A 24,320-nucleotide genomic window follows, 5' to 3' on the forward strand; every position below is an offset into this window, starting at 1 on the left:
TCAATCAGTCACTCAGCTAGTCAGTTAGTCAGTCAGTCAGTCAGTCAGTCAGTCAGTCAGTCAGTCAGTCAGTCAGTCAGTCAGTCAGTCGGCCATTCAACCAGCCAGCTAGCAAATCAACCAACCAGCCAATCAATCAGTCACTCAGTTAGTCAGTCAGTCAGTCAGTCAGTCAGTCAGTCAGTCAGTCAGTCAGTCAGTTAGCCATTCAACCAGCCAGCTAGCCATTCAACCAACCAGCCAATCAATCAGTCACTCAGCTAGTCAGTCAGTCAGTCAGTCAGTCAGTCAGTCAGTCAGTCAGTCAGTCAGTCAGTCAGTCAGCCATTCAACCAGCCAGCTAGGCATTCAACCAACCAGCCAATCAATCAGTCACTCAGCTAGTCAGTCAGTCAGTCAGTCAGTCAGTCAGTCAGTCAGTTAGTCAGTCAGTCAGCCAGTCAGTCAGCCATTCAACCAGCCAGCTAGCCATTCAACCAACTAGCCAATCAATCAGTCACTCAGCTAGTCAGTCAGTCAGTCAGTCAGTCAGTCAGTCAGTCAGTCAGTCAGTCAGTCAGTCAGTCAGCCATTCAACCAACCAGCCAATCAATCAGTCACTCAGCTAGTCAGTTAGTCAGTCAGTCAGTCAGTAAGTCAGTCAGTCAGTCAGTCAGTCAGCCATTCAACCAGCCAGCTAGCCATTCAACCAACCAGCCAATCAATCAGTCACTCAGTTAGTCAGTCAGTCAGTCAGTCAGTCAGTCAGTCAGTCAGTCAGTTAGCCATTCAACCAGCCAGCTAGCCATTCGACAAACCAGCCAATCAATCAGTCACTCAGCTAGTCAGTCAGTCAGTTAGTCAGTCAGTCAGTCAGTCAGTCAGTCAGTCAGTCAGTCAGTCAGTCAGTCAGTCAGCCATTCAACCAGCCAGCTAGGCATTCAACCAACCAGCCAATCAATCAGTCACTCAGCTAGTCAGTCAGTCAGTCAGTCAGTCAGTCAGTCAGTCAGCCATTCAACCAACCAGCTAGCCACCCAACTAGCTAACCAGCCAGTCAATCAGTCACTCAGCCAGCCAGTCAGTCAGTCAGTCAGTTAGTAAGCCAGCCAGCAAGCCAGCCAGCCAGCCAGTCAGTCAGTCAGTCAGTCAGTCACTCAGCCAGCGAGTCAGCCGGCCAGCCAGTCAGTTAGTTCTGTGGGCCTGTGTATGGTTCTGGTGGGCGTCTGTTTGGTTTGTGTTAGGTTCAGCTAGCCCTCTGTTTGGTCTGTGTTTGGTCTCTGGGCCATAGATGCAGCAAGACCGGTTCAAAATTCCAAGCACTGACGCACTGCACAGACTACCACCTCATGCCTGCTTGGTGTGAAAGAGTCTGCTGGGACAAATGACCTACACAGCAACTTGTATCAGTCCCCCAGATGTGTTCCTGGAAGCTCAGTGTTATGGATGCAGTGTGACATGCTGACTTAGGGAAGGCTGTCTGTCGTGGCTGCACCTTGCTGTGGCTAAGAAAAGGCTGTGTTTGTTTGAAGTGCTGTACTGGTCATGCTGGGAAGTGTACAGGCCACCATTAGTAGTAGAAATGTTGCACTAGAATGAAATTAGTTGGGAAATGTAATGCATAATTATTGGCAGGGAAAAGATGGTGACAGGGATGCTGGGACGTGCTTCACTGTGCACCGTGGTGGCCGCCCCTTGGTGCTTGGCGGTACCTTATAGGGCATCAAGGGGCAGTTATTGTAGTCTCATCTTACAGCAAAACAAGTAAAAGAAAAAAAATAGTAATAATAATAATAATATAAAAATTTTTTTTATCATTGTCTTGATGAGCATAAATCTTTCCCTGCCAATACATAAACAGCACATTTTTTCACAAAATTTCACCATTGTAGTACACATTTATACTAGTAATGATGACCTGTAGACTTTCCAGGCATGAAAACACTTGAAACACAACCATTTTGTTAGCTACAGCATAGAGCAGCCACCAGACAGCCTTCCCCCACGTCAGCATGTCACACACTGAATCTGTCAGTCTGCTTTCAAGAACACATGAGGGACTAACAGGAGTTGCCATGTACTTAATTTCCTGCAGATTCTTTCACACCAAGGAGTAGCAAGTTGGAAGTCTGTGATTGTAACTATCCTGCTCAATTTCAGCTTCTATTCTAATCTCTACTTAATCTCCATATAGTTCCATTTTGGCCATAAGTCACTGTTTACTTAATCAATCCCTCCTAAGACACTGCACTTTTTTCAGATTATAGAGCTGATAGGTCTCGGTAGGGGGTTGAGTGGTGGCTTGAGAGGGCCTTGGTGGGGGCTGACAGGGTTTGGTAGGGCTTGGCAGGGGTGACAGCAAAGGCTTCTGTTTAAAATCTCACATCTCAAGCCACCTCATTACTTGAGAGGTGACAAAGGGCTTGGCAGAGCTTGACAGGGATTGGTAGAGGTGACAGAGGCAGGCAGGAGTGACAGGGGATGACAAGGAACACCTCAAAATTAATGTACACGCATGTACGAGTACAGACCGACTGCCCCTCTAAAAATGCTTCAAACTTTCCTTGTTTTGTATAAGCTTGAGCACCTGGTACACTCACGGGCACACAGCACCCCCGGGCCGTCCACCAACACCTCAGGACTCGGGAAAGGGGCGGTCCCAGGCCGGGATGGAAATAAATAAATAAAAATAAAAGCTGGAACCGGCCTTACCTTTCTTGAGGGCGTCTTCTTTATGTCTGTACATATTTCCACGGTGGCACACGCTACTAGCCGCCCCCTGGACACGCCTCTCGCCACCTCACGCATGTACAGACCGACTGCCCCTCTCTGAAAAGCAACAAATTCAGCCCTATATCAAGTCTGACTCGTGCCTGTTTACATTTCTCTGGGTCTCTGTCAGGGCTCAGGCGTGTAGAATGAAAGAATGATAGAAAACGAAAGATTTCCAGGGGAAACTAGTTATAAGTCTATTATAAAATACCGTGATACAACCACTAATAATGTCTTAATAATGCACTTTTTCCTAACAGTATACTGAGGTCGACAAACTGAAAGGCTTTGGAGTAGTCAACAAAGACTGATTTCACTAATTAATTGCTTGGTATGTCAGTCACTTTGAATCGTCTTTTTGCCTTGTGACTAATTTTTAATGTCTCGGTTAGGTTAGGATAGGTTAGGTTAGGTTAGGTTAGGTTAGGTTAGGTTAGGTTAGGTTAGGTTAGGTCAGGTCAGGTTAGGTTAGGTTAGGTTAGGTTAGGTCAGGTTAGGTTAGGTTAGGTTAGGTTAGGTTAGGTCAGGTCAGGTCAGGTTAGGTTAGGTTAGGTTAGGTTAGGTAAGGTTAGGTTAGGTTAGGTTAGGTTAAAAAAAAAAGAGATTTTTTTTCAGGTGAGGGCCAGTTAGGTTGTTTTTGTGGTACAGATTTAAGGTACAGTGACACATGGTACAGTGGCTTATGGTGAAGGTAGACAAGGCCTTCCTGCACCATTAGCACCATAGAGTACAGTGCTGTGGTACTGTAGCACTGAAATATTAAGCAAACACAAAAAAAAAAGATATTTTTTTTCAGGTGAGGGCCAGTTAGGTTGTTTTTGTGGTACAGTTTTAAGGTACAGTGACGCATGGTACAGTCGCTTATGGTGAAGGTAGACAAGGCCTTCCTGCACCATTAGCATCATAGGGTACAGTGATGTGGTATTGTAGCACTGAAATATTAAGAACACGAAAAAAAAACGATATATTTTTTTTTAAGTGAGGGCCAGTTAGGTTAAGTTTTTGGGGTACAGTTTAAATGTACAGTGACGCATGGTATAGTGGCTTATGGTGCAGGTAGACAAGGCCTTCCTGCACCATTAGCACCACACAGAGAGAGAGAGAGAGAGAGAGAGAGAGAGAGAGAGAGAGAGAGAGAGAGAGAGAGACTTAAGCAAACCTAACTAACTGAATTAATATAAACCTAACCTGATGGAAAGAAATAAAGAAAAAATAAAAGCTGCAACCGGCCTTACCTTTCTTGAGAAGCGTCTTTTTTATGTTTTTACATATTTCCCTGGTGGCAGACGCTACTAGCCGCCCCCTGGCGACACCCCTCGCCACCTCACACATGTACAGACCGACTGCCGCTTTAAAAAGCAACAAATTCACTCCTATATCAAGTCTGACTGGTGCGTTTGTTTACATTTCTCTGGGTCTCGGTCTGGACTCAGGCCTGCAGGATGGGAGAATGTTAGAAAACGAGAGATTTTCAGGCAAAACTAATATAAGTTAATGTTGTGATACAAAACTACAACCACTAATAATAATATACCTCATGTTTTAATAATGCCAAGACAATACAAGATAAACATTAATGACTTACAATGAAAAACAAGATGGAGATAGACAAATTAGGAAAGAAATAGGTTTCTATAGAGTATTACTGTGTGTGTGTGTGTGTGTGTGTGTGTGTGTGTGTGTGTGTGTGTGTGTCACTAATTTCTATCTCTTTCTCTCTCTCCTGAGAACTATTTCATATTGCTGTACATCAACATGAAATATCACCACACAAGCCTCTCTCTCTTTCTCTGCACCTCACAACACAACACAACACTTTATCACACTAATCAGTAAACAATACCAAAAGCTCCCCTTCTGCAGGCCTGACTCCTCCCTTTCATTCAGACCCTTTCTTTCCCTCTCTCTCAGCTTGCCCGCCTTCGTATCTGCGTCTATATTTACTCTTGATTCAAGTATACAACTCTACACCATACTGACCTATAGGTACAGTGCAAATAGCTTTTCTTCCTCCCTGTTTTTCCTGTCTCTCTGCCTGTCTGCCTCTTTCTCCCTCTCTACTGACTCATGGCTCAAAGATACAAGTCTAATTAAGCTTTGAACCTCTCTGTCTCTACAATATCATAAAACCTCAACACTCCAAACCAAACCAACCCTGCCAACACCTACCTGTCTCTCTGCCTCAGTCAGTCAGTCAGTCAGTCAGTCAGTCAGTCAGTCAGCCATTCAACCAGCCAGCTAGCCATTCAACCAACCAGCCAATCAATCAGTCACTCAGCTAGTCAGTCAGTCAGTCAGTCAGTCAGTCAGTCAGTCAGTCAGTCAGTCAGTCAGCCAGTCAGTCAGCCATTCAACCAGCCAGCTAGCCATTCAACCAACTAGCCAATCAATCAGTCACTCAGCTAGTCAGTCAGTCAGTCAGTCAGTCAGTCAGTCAGTCAGTCAGTCAGTCAGTCAGTCAGCCATTCAACCAGCCAGCTAGCCATTCAACCAACCAGCCAATCAATCAGTCACTCAGCTAGTCAGTTAGTCAGTCAGTCAGTCAGTCAGTCAGTCAGTCAGTCAGTCAGTCAGTCAGTCAGTCAGTCAGCCATTCAACCAGCCAGCTAGCCATTCAACCAACCAGCCAATCAATCAGTCACTCAGTTAGTCAGTCAGTCAGTCAGTCAGTCAGTCAGTCAGTCAGTCAGTCAGTCAGTCAGTTAGCCATTCAACCAGCCAGCTAGCCATTCAACCAACCAGCCAATAAATCAGTCACTCAGCTAGTCAGTCAGTCAGTCAGTCAGTCAGTCAGTCAGTCAGTCAGTCAGTCAGTCAGCCATTCAACCAGCCAGCTAGGCATTCAACCAACCAGCCAATCAATCAGTCACTCAGCTAGTCAGTCAGTCAGTCAGTCAGTCAGTCAGTCAGTCAGTCAGTCAGTCAGCCAGTCAGTCAGCCATTCAACCAGCCAGCTAGCCATTCAACCAACTAGCCAATCAATCAGTCACTCAGTCAGTCAGTCAGTCAGTCAGTCAGTCAGTCAGTCAGTCAGTCAGTCAGCCATTCAACCAGCCAGCTAGCCATTCAACCAACCAGCCAATCAATCAGTCACTCAGCTAGTCAGTTAGTCAGTCAGTCAGTCAGTCAGTCAGTCAGTCAGTCAGTCAGTCAGTCAGTCAGTCAGTCAGTCAGTCAGCCATTCAACCAGCCAGCTAGCCATTCAACCAACCAGCCAATCAATCAGTCACTCAGTTAGTCAGTCAGTCAGTCAGTCAGTCAGTCAGTCAGTCAGTCAGTCAGTCAGTTAGCCATTCAACCAGCCAGCTAGCCATTCAACCAACCAGCCAATCAATCAGTCACTCAGCTAGTCAGTCAGTCAGTCAGTCAGTCAGTCAGTCAGTCAGTCAGTCAGTCAGTCAGTCAGTCAGCCATTCAACCAGCCAGCTAGGCATTCAACCAACCAGCCAATCAATCAGTCACTCAGCTAGTCAGTCAGTCAGTCAGTCAGTCAGTCAGTCAGTCAGTTAGTCAGTCAGTCAGCCAGTCAGTCAGCCATTCAACCAGCCAGCTAGCCATTCAACCAACTAGCCAATCAATCAGTCACTCAGCTAGTCAGTCAGTCAGTCAGTCAGTCAGTCAGTCAGTCAGTCAGTCAGTCAGTCAGTCAGCCATTCAACCAACCAGCCAATCAATCAGTCACTCAGCTAGTCAGTTAGTCAGTCAGTCAGTCAGTAAGTCAGTCAGTCAGTCAGTCAGTCAGCCATTCAACCAGCCAGCTAGCCATTCAACCAACCAGCCAATCAATCAGTCACTCAGTTAGTCAGTCAGTCAGTCAGTCAGTCAGTCAGTCAGTCAGTCAGTCAGTTAGCCATTCAACCAGCCAGCTAGCCATTCGACAAACCAGCCAATCAATCAGTCACTCAGCTAGTCAGTCAGTCAGTTAGTCAGTCAGTCAGTCAGTCAGTCAGTCAGTCAGTCAGTCAGTCAGTCAGTCAGTCAGCCATTCAACCAGCCAGCTAGGCATTCAACCAACCAGCCAATCAATCAGTCACTCAGCTAGTCAGTCAGTCAGTCAGTCAGTCAGTCAGTCAGTCAGCCATTCAACCAACCAGCTAGCCACCCAACTAGCTAACCAGCCAGTCAATCAGTCACTCAGCCAGCCAGTCAGTCAGTCAGTCAGTTAGTAAGCCAGCCAGCAAGCCAGCCAGCCAGCCAGTCAGTCAGTCAGTCAGTCAGTCACTCAGCCAGCGAGTCAGCCGGCCAGCCAGTCAGTTAGTTCTGTGGGCCTGTGTATGGTTCTGGTGGGCGTCTGTTTGGTTTGTGTTAGGTTCAGCTAGCCCTCTGTTTGGTCTGTGTTTGGTCTCTGGGCCATAGATGCAGCAAGACCGGTTCAAAATTCCAAGCACTGACGCACTGCACAGACTACCACCTCATGCCTGCTTGGTGTGAAAGAGTCTGCTGGGACAAATGACCTACACAGCAACTTGTATCAGTCCCCCAGATGTGTTCCTGGAAGCTCAGTGTTATGGATGCAGTGTGACATGCTGACTTAGGGAAGGCTGTCTGTCGTGGCTGCACCTTGCTGTGGCTAAGAAAAGGCTGTGTTTGTTTGAAGTGCTGTACTGGTCATGCTGGGAAGTGTACAGGCCACCATTAGTAGTAGAAATGTTGCACTAGAATGAAATTAGTTGGGAAATGTAATGCATAATTATTGGCAGGGAAAAGATGGTGACAGGGATGCTGGGACGTGCTTCACTGTGCACCGTGGTGGCCGCCCCTTGGTGCTTGGCGGTACCTTATAGGGCATCAAGGGGCAGTTATTGTAGTCTCATCTTACAGCAAAACAAGTAAAAGAAAAAAAATAGTAATAATAATAATAATATAAAAATTTTTTTTATCATTGTCTTGATGAGCATAAATCTTTCCCTGCCAATACATAAACAGCACATTTTTTCACTAAATTTCACCATTGTAGTACACATTTATACTAGTAATGATGACCTGTAGACTTTCCAGGCATGAAAACACTTGAAACACAACCATTTTGTTAGCTACAGCATAGAGCAGCCACCAGACAGCCTTCCCCCACGTCAGCATGTCACACACTGAATCTGTCAGTCTGCTTTCAAGAACACATGAGGGACTAACAGGAGTTGCCATGTACTTAATTTCCTGCAGATTCTTTCACACCAAGGAGTAGCAAGTTGGAAGTCTGTGATTGTAACTATCCTGCTCAATTTCAGCTTCTATTCTAATCTCTACTTAATCTCCATATAGTTCCATTTTGGCCATAAGTCACTGTTTACTTAATCAATCCCTCCTAAGACACTGCACTTTTTTCAGATTATAGAGCTGATAGGTCTCGGTAGGGGGTTGAGTGGTGGCTTGAGAGGGCCTTGGTGGGGGCTGACAGGGTTTGGTAGGGCTTGGCAGGGGTGACAGCAAAGGCTTCTGTTTAAAATCTCACATCTCAAGCCACCTCATTACTTGAGAGGTGACAAAGGGCTTGGCAGAGCTTGACAGGGATTGGTAGAGGTGACAGAGGCAGGCAGGAGTGACAGGGGATGACAAGGAACACCTCAAAATTAATGTACACGCATGTACGAGTACAGACCGACTGCCCCTCTAAAAATGCTTCAAACTTTCCTTGTTTTGTATAAGCTTGAGCACCTGGTACACTCACGGGCACACAGCACCCCCGGGCCGTCCACCAACACCTCAGGACTCGGGAAAGGGGCGGTCCCAGGCCGGGATGGAAATAAATAAATAAAAATAAAAGCTGGAACCGGCCTTACCTTTCTTGAGGGCGTCTTCTTTATGTCTGTACATATTTCCACGGTGGCACACGCTACTAGCCGCCCCCTGGACACGCCTCTCGCCACCTCACGCATGTACAGACCGACTGCCCCTCTCTGAAAAGCAACAAATTCAGCCCTATATCAAGTCTGACTCGTGCCTGTTTACATTTCTCTGGGTCTCTGTCAGGGCTCAGGCGTGTAGAATGAAAGAATGATAGAAAACGAAAGATTTTCAGGGGAAACTAGTTATAAGTCTATTATAAAATACCGTGATACAACCACTAATAATGTCTTAATAATGCACTTTTTCCTAACAGTATACTGAGGTCGACAAACTGAAAGGCTTTGGAGTAGTCAACAAAGACTGATTTCACTAATTAATTGCTTGGTATGTCAGTCACTTTGAATCGTCTTTTTGCCTTGTGACTAATTTTTAATGTCTCGGTTAGGTTAGGATAGGTTAGGTTAGGTTAGGTTAGGTTAGGTTAGGTTAGGTTAGGTTAGGTCAGGTCAGGTTAGGTTAGGTTAGGTTAGGTTAGGTCAGGTTAGGTTAGGTTAGGTTAGGTTAGGTCAGGTCAGGTCAGGTTAGGTTAGGTTAGGTTAGGTTAGGTAAGGTTAGGTTAGGTTAGGTTAGGTTAAAAAAAAAAGAGATTTTTTTTCAGGTGAGGGCCAGTTAGGTTGTTTTTGTGGTACAGATTTAAGGTACAGTGACACATGGTACAGTGGCTTATGGTGAAGGTAGACAAGGCCTTCCTGCACCATTAGCACCATAGAGTACAGTGCTGTGGTACTGTAGCACTGAAATATTAAGCAAACACAAAAAAAAAAAGATATTTTTTTTCAGGTGAGGGCCAGTTAGGTTGTTTTTGTGGTACAGTTTTAAGGTACAGTGACGCATGGTACAGTCGCTTATGGTGAAGGTAGACAAGGCCTTCCTGCACCATTAGCATCATAGGGTACAGTGATGTGGTATTGTAGCACTGAAATATTAAGAACACGAAAAAAAAACGATATATTTTTTTTTAAGTGAGGGCCAGTTAGGTTAAGTTTTTGGGGTACAGTTTAAATGTACAGTGACGCATGGTATAGTGGCTTATGGTGCAGGTAGACAAGGCCTTCCTGCACCATTAGCACCACAGAGAGAGAGAGAGAGAGAGAGAGAGAGAGAGAGAGAGAGAGAGAGAGAGAGAGAGAGAGAGAGAGAGAGAGAGAGAGAGAGAGAGAGAGACTTAAGCAAACCTAACTAACTGAATTAATATAAACCTAACCTGATGGAAAGAAATAAAGAAAAAATAAAAGCTGCAACCGGCCTTACCTTTCTTGAGAAGCGTCTTTTTTATGTTTTTACATATTTCCCTGGTGGCAGACGCTACTAGCCGCCCCCTGGCGACACCCCTCGCCACCTCACACATGTACAGACCGACTGCCGCTTTAAAAAGCAACAAATTCACTCCTATATCAAGTCTGACTGGTGCGTTTGTTTACATTTCTCTGGGTCTCGGTCTGGACTCAGGCCTGCAGGATGGGAGAATGTTAGAAAACGAGAGATTTTCAGGCAAAACTAATATAAGTTAATGTTGTGATACAAAACTACAACCACTAATAATAATATACCTCATGTTTTAATAATGCCAAGACAATACAAGATAAACATTAATGACTTACAATGAAAAACAAGATGGAGATAGACAAATTAGGAAAGAAATAGGTTTCTATAGAGTATTACTGTGTGTGTGTGTGTGTGTGTGTGTGTGTGTGTGTGTGTGTGTGTGTCACTAATTTCTATCTCTTTCTCTCTCTCCTGAGAACTATTTCATATTGCTGTACATCAACATGAAATATCACCACACAAGCCTCTCTCTCTTTCTCTGCACCTCACAACACAACACAACACTTTATCACACTAATCAGTAAACAATACCAAAAGCTCCCCTTCTGCAGGCCTGACTCCTCCCTTTCATTCAGACCCTTTCTTTCCCTCTCTCTCAGCTTGCCCGCCTTCGTATCTGCGTCTATATTTACTCTTGATTCAAGTATACAACTCTACACCATACTGACCTATAGGTACAGTGCAAATAGCTTTTCTTCCTCCCTGTTTTTCCTGTCTCTCTGCCTGTCTGCCTCTTTCTCCCTCTCTACTGACTCATGGCTCAAAGATACAAGTCTAATTAAGCTTTGAACCTCTCTGTCTCTACAATATCATAAAACCTCAACACTCCAAACCAAACCAACCCTGCCAACACCTACCTGTCTCTCTGCCTCAGTCAGTCAGTCAGTCAGTCAGTCAGTCAGTCAGTCAGCCATTCAACCAGCCAGCTAGCCATTCAACCAACCAGCCAATCAATCAGTCACTCAGCTAGTCAGTCAGTCAGTCAGTCAGTCAGTCAGTCAGTCAGTCAGTCAGTCAGTCAGCCAGTCAGTCAGCCATTCAACCAGCCAGCTAGCCATTCAACCAACTAGCCAATCAATCAGTCACTCAGCTAGTCAGTCAGTCAGTCAGTCAGTCAGTCAGTCAGTCAGTCAGTCAGTCAGTCAGTCAGCCATTCAACCAGCCAGCTAGCCATTCAACCAACCAGCCAATCAATCAGTCACTCAGCTAGTCAGTTAGTCAGTCAGTCAGTCAGTCAGTCAGTCAGTCAGTCAGTCAGTCAGTCAGCCATTCAACCAGCCAGCTAGCCATTCAACCAACCAGCCAATCAATCAGTCACTCAGTTAGTCAGTCAGTCAGTCAGTCAGTCAGTCAGTCAGTCAGTCAGTCAGTCAGTCAGTCAGTCAGTTAGCCATTCAACCAGCCAGCTAGCCATTCAACCAACCAGCCAATAAATCAGTCACTCAGCTAGTCAGTCAGTCAGTCAGTCAGTCAGTCAGTCAGTCAGTCAGTCAGTCAGTCAGCCATTCAACCAGCCAGCTAGGCATTCAACCAACCAGCCAATCAATCAGTCACTCAGCTAGTCAGTCAGTCAGTCAGTCAGTCAGTCAGTCAGTCAGTCAGTCAGTCAGTCAGCCAGTCAGTCAGCCATTCAACCAGCCAGCTAGCCATTCAACCAACTAGCCAATCAATCAGTCACTCAGTCAGTCAGTCAGTCAGTCAGTCAGTCAGTCAGTCAGTCAGTCAGTCAGTCAGTCAGTCAGTCAGCCATTCAACCAGCCAGCTAGCCATTCAACCAACCAGCCAATCAATCAGTCACTCAGCTAGTCAGTTAGTCAGTCAGTCAGTCAGTCAGTCAGTCAGTCAGTCAGTCAGTCAGTCAGTCAGTCAGTCAGTCAGCCATTCAACCAGCCAGCTAGCCATTCAACCAACCAGCCAATCAATCAGTCACTCAGTTAGTCAGTCAGTCAGTCAGTCAGTCAGTCAGTCAGTCAGTCAGTCAGTCAGTTAGCCATTCAACCAGCCAGCTAGCCATTCAACCAACCAGCCAATCAATCAGTCACTCAGCTAGTCAGTCAGTCAGTCAGTCAGTCAGTCAGTCAGTCAGTCAGTCAGTCAGTCAGTCAGTCAGTCAGCCATTCAACCAGCCAGCTAGGCATGCAACCAACCAGCCAATCAATCAGTCACTCAGCTAGTCAGTCAGTCAGTCAGTCAGTCAGTCAGTCAGTCAGTTAGTCAGTCAGTCAGCCAGTCAGTCAGCCATTCAACCAGCCAGCTAGCCATTCAACCAACTAGCCAATCAATCAGTCACTCAGCTAGTCAGTCAGTCAGTCAGTCAGTCAGTCAGTCAGTCAGTCAGTCAGTCAGTCAGTCAGTCAGCCATTCAACCAACCAGCCAATCAATCAGTCACTCAGCTAGTCAGTTAGTCAGTCAGTCAGTCAGTAAGTCAGTCAGTCAGTCAGTCAGTCAGCCATTCAACCAGCCAGCTAGCCATTCAACCAACCAGCCAATCAATCAGTCACTCAGTTAGTCAGTCAGTCAGTCAGTCAGTCAGTCAGTCAGTCAGTCAGTCAGTTAGCCATTCAACCAGCCAGCTAGCCATTCGACAAACCAGCCAATCAATCAGTCACTCAGCTAGTCAGTCAGTCAGTTAGTCAGTCAGTCAGTCAGTCAGTCAGTCAGTCAGTCAGTCAGTCAGTCAGTCAGTCAGCCATTCAACCAGCCAGCTAGGCATTCAACCAACCAGCCAATCAATCAGTCACTCAGCTAGTCAGTCAGTCAGTCAGTCAGTCAGTCAGTCAGTCAGCCATTCAACCAACCAGCTAGCCACCCAACTAGCTAACCAGCCAGTCAATCAGTCACTCAGCCAGCCAGTCAGTCAGTCAGTCAGTTAGTAAGCCAGCCAGCAAGCCAGCCAGCCAGCCAGTCAGTCAGTCAGTCAGTCAGTCACTCAGCCAGCGAGTCAGCCGGCCAGCCAGTCAGTTAGTTCTGTGGGCCTGTGTATGGTTCTGGTGGGCGTCTGTTTGGTTTGTGTTAGGTTCAGCTAGCCCTCTGTTTGGTCTGTGTTTGGTCTCTGGGCCATAGATGCAGCAAGACCGGTTCAAAATTCCAAGCACTGACGCACTGCACAGACTACCACCTCATGCCTGCTTGGTGTGAAAGAGTCTGCTGGGACAAATGACCTACACAGCAACTTGTATCAGTCCCCCAGATGTGTTCCTGGAAGCTCAGTGTTATGGATGCAGTGTGACATGCTGACTTAGGGAAGGCTGTCTGTCGTGGCTGCACCTTGCTGTGGCTAAGAAAAGGCTGTGTTTGTTTGAAGTGCTGTACTGGTCATGCTGGGAAGTGTACAGGTCACCATTAGTAGTAGAAATGTTGCACTAGAATGAAATTAGTTGGGAAATGTAATGCATAATTATTGGCAGGGAAAAGATGGTGACAGGGATGCTGGGACGTGCTTCACTGTGCACCGTGGTGGCCGCCCCTTGGTGCTTGGCGGTACCTTATAGGGCATCAAGGGGCAGTTATTGTAGTCTCATCTTACAGCAAAACAAGTAAAAGAAAAAAAATAGTAATAATAATAATAATATAAAAATTTTTTTATCATTGTCTTGATGAGCACAAATCTTTCCCTGCCAATACATAAACAGCACATTTTTTCACTAAATTTCACCATTGTAGTACACATTTATACTAGTAATGATGACCTGTAGACTTTCCAGGCATGACAACACTTGAAACACAACCATTTTGTTAGCTACAGCATAGAGCAGCCACCAGACAGCCTTCCCCCACGTCAGCATGTCACACACTGAATCTGTCAGTCTGCTTTCAAGAACACATGAGGGACTAACAGGAGTTGCCATGTACTTAATTTCCTGCAGATTCTTTCACACCAAGGAGTAGCAAGTTGGAAGTCTGTGATTGTAACTATCCTGCTCAATTTCAGCTTCTATTCTAATCTCTACTTAATCTCCATATAGTTCCATTTTGGCCATAAGTCACTGTTTACTTAATCAATCCCTCCTAAGACACTGCACTTTTTTCAGATTATAGAGCTGATAGGTCTCGGTAGGGGGTTGAGTGGTGGCTTGAGAGGGCCTTGGTGGGGGCTGACAGGGTTTGGTAGGGCTTGGCAGGGGTGACAGCAAAGGCTTCTGTTTAAAATCTCACATCTCAAGCCACCTCATTACTTGAGAGGTGACAAAGGGCTTGGCAGAGCTTGACAGGGATTGGTAGAGGTGACAGAGGCAGGCAGGAGTGACAGGGGATGACAAGGAACACCTCAAAATTAATGTACACGCATGTACGAGTACAGACCGACTGCCCCTCTAAAAATGCTTCAAACTTTCCTTGTTTTGTATATGCTTGAGCACCTGGTACACTCACGGGCACACAGCACCCCCGGGCCGTCCCCCAACACCTCAGGACTCGGGAAAGGGGCGGTCCCAGGCCGGGATGGAAATAAATAAATAAAAATAAAAGCTGGAACCGGCCTTACCTTTCTTGAGGGCGTCTTCTTTATGTCTGTACATATTTCCACGGTGGCACACGCTACTAGCCGCCCCCTGGACACGCCTCTCGCCACCTCACGCATGTACAGACCGACTGCCCCTCTCTGAAAAGCAACAAATTCAGCCCTATATCAAGTCTGACTCGTGCCTGTTTACATTTCTCTGGGTCTCTGTCAGGGCTCAGGCGTGTAGAATGAAAGAATGATAGAAAACGAAAGATTTTCAGGGGAAACTAGTTATAAGTCTATTATAAAATACCGTGATACAACCACTAATAATGTCTTAATAATGCACTTTTTCCTAACAGTATACTGAGGTCGACAAACTGAAAGGCTTTGGAGTAGTCAACAAAGACTGATTTCACTAATTAATTGCTTGGTATGTCAGTCACTTTGAATCGTCTTTTTGCCTTGTGACTAATTTTTAATGTCTCGGTTAGGTTAGGATAGGTTAGGTTAGGTTAGGTTAGGTTAGGTTAGGTTAGGTTAGGTTAGGTTAGGTCAGGTCAGGTTAGGTTAGGTTAGGTTAGGTTAGGTCAGGTTAGGTTAGGTTAGGTTAGGTTAGGTCAGGTCAGGTCAGGTTAGGTTAGGTTAGGTTAGGTTAGGTAAGGTTAGGTTAGGTTAGGTTAGGTTAAAAAAAAAGAGATTTTTTTTCAGGTGAGGGCCAGTTAGGTTGTTTTTGTGGTACAGATTTAAGGTACAGTGACACATGGTACAGTGGCTTATGGTGAAGGTAGACAAGGCCTTCCTGCACCATTAGCACCATAGAGTACAGTGCTGTGGTACTGTAGCACTGAAATATTAAGCAAACACAAAAAAAAAAGATATTTTTTTTCAGGTGAGGGCCAGTTAGGTTGTTTTTGTGGTACAGTTTTAAGGTACAGTGACGCATGGTACAGTCGCTTATGGTGAAGGTAGACAAGGCCTTCCTGCACCATTAGCATCATAGGGTACAGTGATGTGGTATTGTAGCACTGAAATATTAAGAACACGAAAAAAAAACGATATATTTTTTTTTAAGTGAGGGCCAGTTAGGTTAAGTTTTTGGGGTACAGTTTAAATGTACAGTGACGCATGGTATAGTGGCTTATGGTGCAGGTAGACAAGGCCTTCCTGCACCATTAGCACCACAGAGAGAGAGAGAGAGAGAGAGAGAGAGAGAGAGAGAGAGAGAGAGAGAGAGAGAGAGAGAGAGAGAGAGAGAGAGAGAGAGAGAGAGAGAGAGACTTAAGCAAACCTAACTAACTGAATTAATATAAACCTAACCTGATGGAAAGAAATAAAGAAAAAATAAAAGCTGCAACCGGCCTTACCTTTCTTGAGAAGCGTCTTTTTTATGTTTTTACATATTTCCCTGGTGGCAGACGCTACTAGCCGCCCCCTGGCGACACCCCTCGCCACCTCACACATGTACAGACCGACTGCCGCTTTAAAAAGCAACAAATTCACTCCTATATCAAGTCTGACTGGTGCGTTTGTTTACATTTCTCTGGGTCTCGGTCTGGACTCAGGCCTGCAGGATGGGAGAATGTTAGAAAACGAGAGATTTTCAGGCAAAACTAATATAAGTTAATGTTGTGATACAAAACTACAACCACTAATAATAATATACCTCATGTTTTAATAATGCCAAGACAATACAAGATAAACATTAATGACTTACAATGAAAAACAAGATGGAGATAGACAAATTAGGAAAGAAATAGGTTTCTATAGAGTATTACTGTGTGTGTGTGTGTGTGTGTGTGTGTGTGTGTGTGTGTGTGTGTGTGTGTGTCACTAATTTCTATCTCTTTCTCTCTCTCCTGAGAACTATTTCATATTGCTGTACATCAACATGAAATATCACCACACAAGCCTCTCTCTCTTTCTCTGCACCTCACAACACAACACAACACTTTATCACACTAATCAGTAAACAATACCAAAAGCTCCCCTTCTGCAGGCCTGACTCCTCCCTTTCATTCAGACCCTTTCTTTCCCTCTCTCTCAGCTTGCCCGCCTTCGTATCTGCGTCTATATTTACTCTTGATTCAAGTATACAACTCTACACCATACTGACCTATAGGTACAGTGCAAATAGCTTTTCTTCCTCCCTGTTTTTCCTGTCTCTCTGCCTGTCTGCCTCTTTCTCCCTCTCTACTGACTCATGGCTCAAAGATACAAGTCTAATTAAGCTTTGAACCTCTCTGTCTCTACAATATCATAAAACCTCAACACTCCAAACCAAACCAACCCTGCCAACACCTACCTGTCTCTCTGCCTCAGTCAGTCAGTCAGTCAGTCAGTCAGTCAGTCAGTCAGCCATTCAACCAGCCAGCTAGCCATTCAACCAACCAGCCAATCAATCAGTCACTCAGCTAGTCAGTCAGTCAGTCAGTCAGTCAGTCAGTCAGTCAGTCAGTCAGTCAGCCAGTCAGTCAGCCATTCAACCAGCCAGCTAGCCATTCAACCAACTAGCCAATCAATCAGTCACTCAGCTAGTCAGTCAGTCAGTCAGTCAGTCAGTCAGTCAGTCAGTCAGTCAGTCAGTCAGTCAGCCATTCAACCAGCCAGCTAGCCATTCAACCAACCAGCCAATCAATCAGTCACTCAGCTAGTCAGTTAGTCAGTCAGTCAGTCAGTCAGTCAGTCAGTCAGTCAGTCAGTCAGTCAGTCAGTCAGTCAGCCATTCAACCAGCCAGCTAGCCATTCAACCAACCAGCCAATCAATCAGTCACTCAGTTAGTCAGTCAGTCAGTCAGTCAGTCAGTCAGTCAGTCAGTCAGTCAGTCAGTCAGTCAGTCAGTTAGCCATTCAACCAGCCAGCTAGCCATTCAACCAACCAGCCAATAAATCAGTCACTCAGCTAGTCAGTCAGTCAGTCAGTCAGTCAGTCAGTCAGTCAGTCAGTCAGTCAGTCAGCCATCTCAACCAGCCAGCTAGGGCATTCAACCAACCAGCCAATCAATCAGTCACTCAGCTAGTCAGTCAGTCAGTCAGTCAGTCAGTCAGTCAGTCAGTCAGTCAGTCAGCCAGTCAGTCAGCCATTCAACCAGCCAGCTAGCCATTCAACCAACTAGCCAATCAATCAGTCACTCAGTCAGTCAGTCAGTCAGTCAGTCAGTCAGTCAGGTCAGTCGGTCAGTCAGTCAGTCAGTCAGCCATTCAACCAGCCAGCTAGCCATTCAACCAAACCAGCCAATCAATCAGTTCACTCAGCTAGTCAGTCAGTCAGTCAGTCAGTCAGTCAGTCAGTCAGTCAGTCAGTCAGTCAGTCAGTCAGTCAGTCAGTCAGTCAGTCAGCCATTCAACCAGCCCAGCTAGCCATTCAACCAACCAGCCAATCAATCAGTCACTCAGTTAGTCAGTCAGTCAGTCAGTCAGTCAGTCAGTCAGTCAGTCAGTCAGTCAGTTAGCCATTCAACCAGCCAGCTAGCCATTCAACCAACCAGCCAATCAATCAGTCACTCAGCTAGTCAGTCAGTCAGTCAGTTCAGTCAGTCAGTCAGTCAGTCAGTCAGTCAGTCAGTCAGTCAGTCAGCCATTCAACCAGCCAGCTAGGCATGCAACCAACCAGCCAATCAATCAGTCACTCAGCTAGTCAGTCAGTCAGTCAGTCAGTCAGTCAGTCAGTCAGTTAGTCAGTCAGTCAGCCAGTCAGTCAGCCATTCAACCAGCCAGCTAGCCATTCAACCAACTAGCCAATCAATCAGTCCACTCAGCTAGTAGTCAGTCAGTCAGTCAGTCAGTCAGTCAGTCAGTCAGTCAGTCAGTCAGTCAGCCATTCAACCAACCAGCCAATCAATCAGTCACTCAGCTAGTCAGTTAGTCAGTCAGTCAGTCAGTAAGTCAGTCAGTCAGTCAGTCAGTCAGCCATTCAACCAGCCAGCTAGCCATTCAACCAACCAGCCAATCAATCAGTCACTCAGTTAGTCAGTCAGTCAGTCAGTCAGTCAGTCAAGTCAGTCAGTCAGTCAGTTAGCCATTCAACCAGCCAGCTAGCCATTCGACAAACCAGCCAATCAATCAGTCACTCAGCTAGTCAGTCAGTCAGTTAGTCAGTCAGTCAGTCAGTCAGTCAGTCAGTCAGTCAGTCAGTCAGTCAGTCAGTCAGCCATTCAACCAGCCAGCTAGGCATTCAACCAACCAGCCAATCAATCAGTCACTCAGCTAGTCAGTCAGTCAGTCAGTCAGTCAGTCAGTCAGTCAGCCATTCAACCAACCAGCTAGCCACCCAACTAGCTAACCAGCCAGTCAATCAGTCACTCAGCCAGCCAGTCAGTCAGTCAGTCAGTTAGTAAGCCAGCCAGCAAGCCAGCCAGCCAGCCAGTCAGTCAGTCAGTCAGTCAGTCACTCAGCCAGCGAGTCAGCCGGCCAGCCAGTCAGTTAGTTCTGTGGGCCTGTGTATGGTTCTGGTGGGCGTCTGTTTGGTTTGTGTTAGGTTCAGCTAGCCCTCTGTTTGGTCTGTGTTTGGTCTCTGGGCCATAGATGCAGCAAGACCGGTTCAAAATTCCAAGCACTGACGCACTGCACAGACTACCACCTCATGCCTGCTTGGTGTGAAAGAGTCTGCTGGGACAAATGACCTACACAGCAACTTGTATCAGTCCCCCAGATGTGTTCCTGGAAGCTCAGTGTTATGGATGCAGTGTGACATGCTGACTTAGGGAAGGCTGTCTGTCGTGGCTGCACCTTGCTGTGGCTAAGAAAAGGCTGTGTTTGTTTGAAGTGCTGTACTGGTCATGCTGGGAAGTGTACAGGTCACCATTAGTAGTAGAAATGTTGCACTAGAATGAAATTAGTTGGGAAATGTAATGCATAATTATTGGCAGGGAAAAGATGGTGACAGGGATGCTGGGACGTGCTTCACTGTGCACCGTGGTGGCCGCCCCTTGGTGCTTGGCGGTACCTTATAGGGCATCAAGGGGCAGTTATTGTAGTCTCATCTTACAGCAAAAACAAGTAAAAGAAAAAAAAATAGTAATAATAATAATAATATAAAAATTTTTTTTTATCATTGTCTTGATGAGCACAAATCTTTCCCTGCCAATACATAAACAGCACATTTTTTTCACTAAATTTCACCATTGTAGTACACATTTATACTAGTAATGATGACCTGTAGACTTTCCAGGCATGACAACACTTGAAACACAACCATTTTGTTAGCTACAGCATAGAGCAGCCACCAGACAGCCTTCCCCCACGTCAGCATGTCACACACTGAATCTGTCAGTCTGCTTTCAAGAACACATGAGGGACTAACAGGAGTTGCCATGTACTTAATTTCCTGCAGATTCTTTCACACCAAGGAGTAGCAAGTTGGAAGTCTGTGATTGTAACTATCCTGCTCAATTTCAGCTTCTATTCTAATCTCTACTTAATCTCCATATAGTTCCATTTTGGCCATAAGTCACTGTTTACTTAATCAATCCCTCCTAAGACACTGCACTTTTTTTCAGATTATAGAGCTGATAGGTCTCGGTAGGGGGTTGAGTGGTGGCTTGAGAGGGCCTTGGTGGGGGCTGACAGGGTTTGGTAGGGCTTGGCAGGGGTGACAGCAAAGGCTTCTGTTTAAAATCTCACATCTCAAGCCACCTCATTACTTGAGAGGTGACAAAGGGCTTGGCAGAGCTTGACAGGGATTGGTAGAGGTGACAGAGGCAGGCAGGAGTGACAGGGGATGACAAGGAACACCTCAAAATTAATGTACACGCATGTACAGTACAGACCGACTGCCCCTCTAAAAATGCTTCAAACTTTCCTTGTTTTGTATAAGCTTGAGCACCTGGTACACTCACGGGCACACAGCACCCCCGGGCCGTCCCCCAACACCTCAGGACTCGGGAAAGGGGGGGTCCCAGGCCGGGATGGAAATAAATAAATAAAAATAAAAGCTGGAACCGGCCTTACCTTTCTTGAGGGCGTCCTTCTTTATGTCTGTACATATTTCCACGGTGGCACACGCTACTAGCCGCCCCCTGGACACGCCTCTCGCCACCTCACGCATGTACAGACCGACTGCCCCTCTCTGAAAAGCAACAAATTCAGCCCTATATCAAGTCTGACTCGTGCCTGTTTACATTTCTCTGGGTCTCTGTCAGGGCTCAGGCGTGTAGAATGAAAGAATGATAGAAAACGAAAGATTTTCAGGGGAAACTAGTTATAAGTCTATTATAAAATACCGTGATACAACCACTAATAATGTCTTAATAATGCACTTTTTCCTAACAGTATACTGAGGTCGACAAACTGAAAGGCTTTGGAGTAGTCAACAAAGACTGATTTCACTAATTAATTGCTTGGTATGTCAGTCACTTTGAATCGTCTTTTTGCCTTGTGACTAATTTTTAATGTCTCGGTTAGGTTAGGATAGGTTAGGTTAGGTTAGGTTAGGTTAGGTTAGGTTAGGTTAGGTCAGGTCAGGTTAGGTTAGGTTAGGTTTAGGTTAGGTCAGGTTAGGTTAGGTTAGGTTAGGTTAGGTTAGGTCAGGTCAGGTCAGGTTAGGTTAGGTTAGGTTTAGGTTAGGTAAGGTTAGGTTAGGTTAGGTTAGGTTAAAAAAAAAAAGAGATTTTTTTTTCAGGTGAGGGCCAGTTAGGTTGTTTTTTGTGGTACAGATTTAAGGTACAGTGACACATGGTACAGTGGCTTATGGTGAAGGTAGACAAGGCCTTCCTGCACCATTAGCACCATAGAGTACAGTGCTGTGGTACTGTAGCACTGAAATATTAAGCAAACACAAAAAAAAAAAAGATATTTTTTTTTCAGGTGAGGGCCAGTTAGGTTGTTTTTTGTGGTACAGTTTTTAAGGTACAGTGACGCATGGTACAGTCGCTTATGGTGAAGGTAGACAAGGCCTTCCTGCACCATTAGCATCATAGGGTACAGTGATGTGGTATTGTAGCACTGAAATATTAAGAACACGAAAAAAAAAACGATATATTTTTTTTTAAGTGAGGGCCAGTTAGGTTAAGTTTTTGGGGTACAGTTTTAAATGTACAGTGACGCATGGTATAGTGGCTTATGGTGCAGGTAGACAAGGCCTTCCTGCACCATTAGCACCACAGAGAGAGAGAGAGAGAGAGAGAGAGAGAGAGAGAGAGAGAGAGAGAGAGAGAGGAGAGAGAGAGAGAGAGAGAGAGAGAGAGAGAGAGAGAGAGAGAGAGAGAGAGACTTAACCAAACCTAAACTAACTGAATTAATATAAACCTAACCTGATGGAAAGAAATAAAGAAAAAATAAAAGCTGCAACCGGCCTTACCTTTTCTTGAGAAGCGTCTTTTTTATGTTTTTACATATTTCCCTGGTGGCAGACGCTACTAGCCGCCCCCTGGCGACACCCCTCGCCACCTCACACATGTACAGACCGACTGCCGCTTTAAAAAAGCAACAAATTCACTCCTATATCAAGTCTGACTGGTGCGTTTGTTTACATTTCTCTGGGTCTCGGTCTGGACTCAGGCCTGCAGGATGGGAGAATGTTAGAAAACGAGAGATTTTCAGGCAAAAACTAATATAAGTTAATGTTGTGATACAAAACTACAACCACTAATAATAATATACCTCATGTTTTTAATAATGCCAAGACAATACAAGATAAACATTAATGACTTACAATGAAAAACAAGATGGAGATAGACAAATTAGGAAAGAAATAGGTTTTCTATAGAGTATTACTGTGTGTGTGTGTGTGTGTGTGTGTGTGTGTGTGTGTGGTTGTGTGTGTCACTAATTTCTATCTCTTTCTCTCTCTCCTGAGAACTATTTCATATTGCTGTACATCAACATGAAATATCACCACACAAGCCTCTCTCTCTTTCTCTGCACCTCACAACACAACACAACACTTTATCACACTAATCAGTAAACAATACCAAAAGCTCCCCTTCTGCAGGCCTGACTCCTCCCTTTCATTCAGACCCTTTCTTTCCCTCTCTCTCAGCTTGCCCGCCTTCGTATCTGCGTCTATATTTACTCTTGATTCAAGTATACAACTCTACACCATACTGACCTATAGGTACAGTGCAAATAGCTTTTCTTCCTCCCTGTTTTTCCTGTCTCTCTGCCTGTCTGCCTCTTTCTCCCTCTCTACTGACTCATGGCTCAAAGATACAAGTCTAATTAAGCTTTGAACCTCTCTGTCTCTACAATATCATAAAACCTCAACACTCCAAACCAAACCAACCCTGCCAACACCTACCTGTCTCTCTGCCTCAGTCAGTCCAGTCAGTCAGTCCAGTCAGTCAGTCCAGTCAGCCATTCAACCAGCCAGCTAGCCATTCAACCAACCAGCCAATCAATCAGTCACTCAGCTAGTCAGTCAGTCAGTCAGTCAGTCAGTCAGTCAGTCAGTCAGTCAGTCAGTCAGCCAGTCAGTCAGCCATTCAACCAGCCAGCTAGCCATTCAACCAACTAGCCAATCAATCAGTCACTCAGCTAGTCAGTCAGTCAGTCAGTCAGTCAGTCAGTCAGTCAGTCAGTCAGTCAGTCAGCCATTCAACCAGCCAGCTAGCCATTCAACCAACCAGCCAATCAATCAGTCACTCAGCTAGTCAGTTAGTCAGTCAGTCAGTCAGTCAGTCAGTCAGTCAGTCAGTCAGTCAGTCCAGTCAGTCAGTCAGTCAGCCATTCAACCAGCCAGCTAGCCATTCAACCAACCAGCCAATCAATCAGTCCACTCAGTTAGTCAGTCAGTCAGTCAGTCAGTCAGTCAGTCAGTCAGTCAGTCAGTCCAGTCAGTCAGTCAGTTAGCCATTCAACCAGCCAGCTAGCCATTCAACCAACCAGCCAATAAATCAGTCACTCAGCTAGTCAGTCAGTCAGTCAGTCAGTCAGTCAGTCAGTCAGTCAGTCAGTCCAGTCAGCCATTCAACCAGCCAGCTAGGCATTCAACCAACCAGCCAATCAATCAGTCACTCAGCTAGTCAGTCAGTCAGTCAGTCAGTCAGTCAGTCAGTCCAGTCAGTCAGTCAGTCAGCCAGTCAGTCAGCCATTCAACCAGCCAGCTAGCCATTCAACCAACTAGCCAATCAATCAGTCACTCAGTCAGTCAGTCAGTCAGTCAGTCAGTCAGTCAGTCAGTCAGTCAGTCAGTCAGTCAGTCAGTCAGTCAGCCATTCAACCAGCCAGCTAGCCATTCAACCAACCAGCCAATCAATCAGTCCACTCAGCTAGTCAGTTTAGTCAGTCAGTCAGTCAGTCAGTCAGTCAGTCAGTCCAGTCAGTCAGTCAGTCAGTCAGTCAGTCAGTCAGTCAGCCATTCAACCAGCCAGCTAGCCATTCAACCAACCAGCCAATCAATCAGTCACTCAGTTAGTCAGTCAGTCAGTCAGTCAGTCAGTCAGTCAGTCAGTCAGTCAGTCAGTTAGCCATTCAACCAGCCAGCTAGCCATTCAACCAACCAGCCAATCAATCAGTCCACTCAGCTAGTCAGTCAGTCAGTCAGTCAGTCAGTCAGTCAGTCAGTCAGTCAGTCAGTCAGTCAGTCAGTCAGCCATTCAACCAGCCAGCTAGGCATTCAACCAACCAGCCAATCAATCAGTCACTCAGCTAGTCAGTCAGTCAGTCAGTCAGTCAGTCAGTCAGTCAGTTAGTCAGTCAGTCAGCCAGTCCAGTCAGCCATTCAACCAGCCAGCTAGCCATTCAACCAACTAGCCAATCAATCAGTCACTCAGCTAGTCAGTCAGTCAGTCCAGTCAGTCAGTCAGTCAGTCAGTCAGTCAGTCAGTCAGTCAGTCAGCCATTCAACCAACCAGCCAATCAATCAGTCACTCAGCTAGTCAGTTAGTCAGTCAGTCAGTCAGTAAGTCAGTCAGTCAGTCAGTCAGTCCAGCCATTCAACCAGCCAGCTAGCCATTCAACCAACCAGCCAATCAATCAGTCACTCAGTTAGTCAGTCAGTCAGTCAGTCAGTCAGTCAGT

This window comes from Scylla paramamosain, unplaced genomic scaffold (genome assembly GCF_035594125.1).
Source record: "Scylla paramamosain isolate STU-SP2022 unplaced genomic scaffold, ASM3559412v1 Contig136, whole genome shotgun sequence".
Classification (NCBI taxonomy): Eukaryota; Metazoa; Arthropoda; class Malacostraca; order Decapoda; family Portunidae; genus Scylla; species Scylla paramamosain.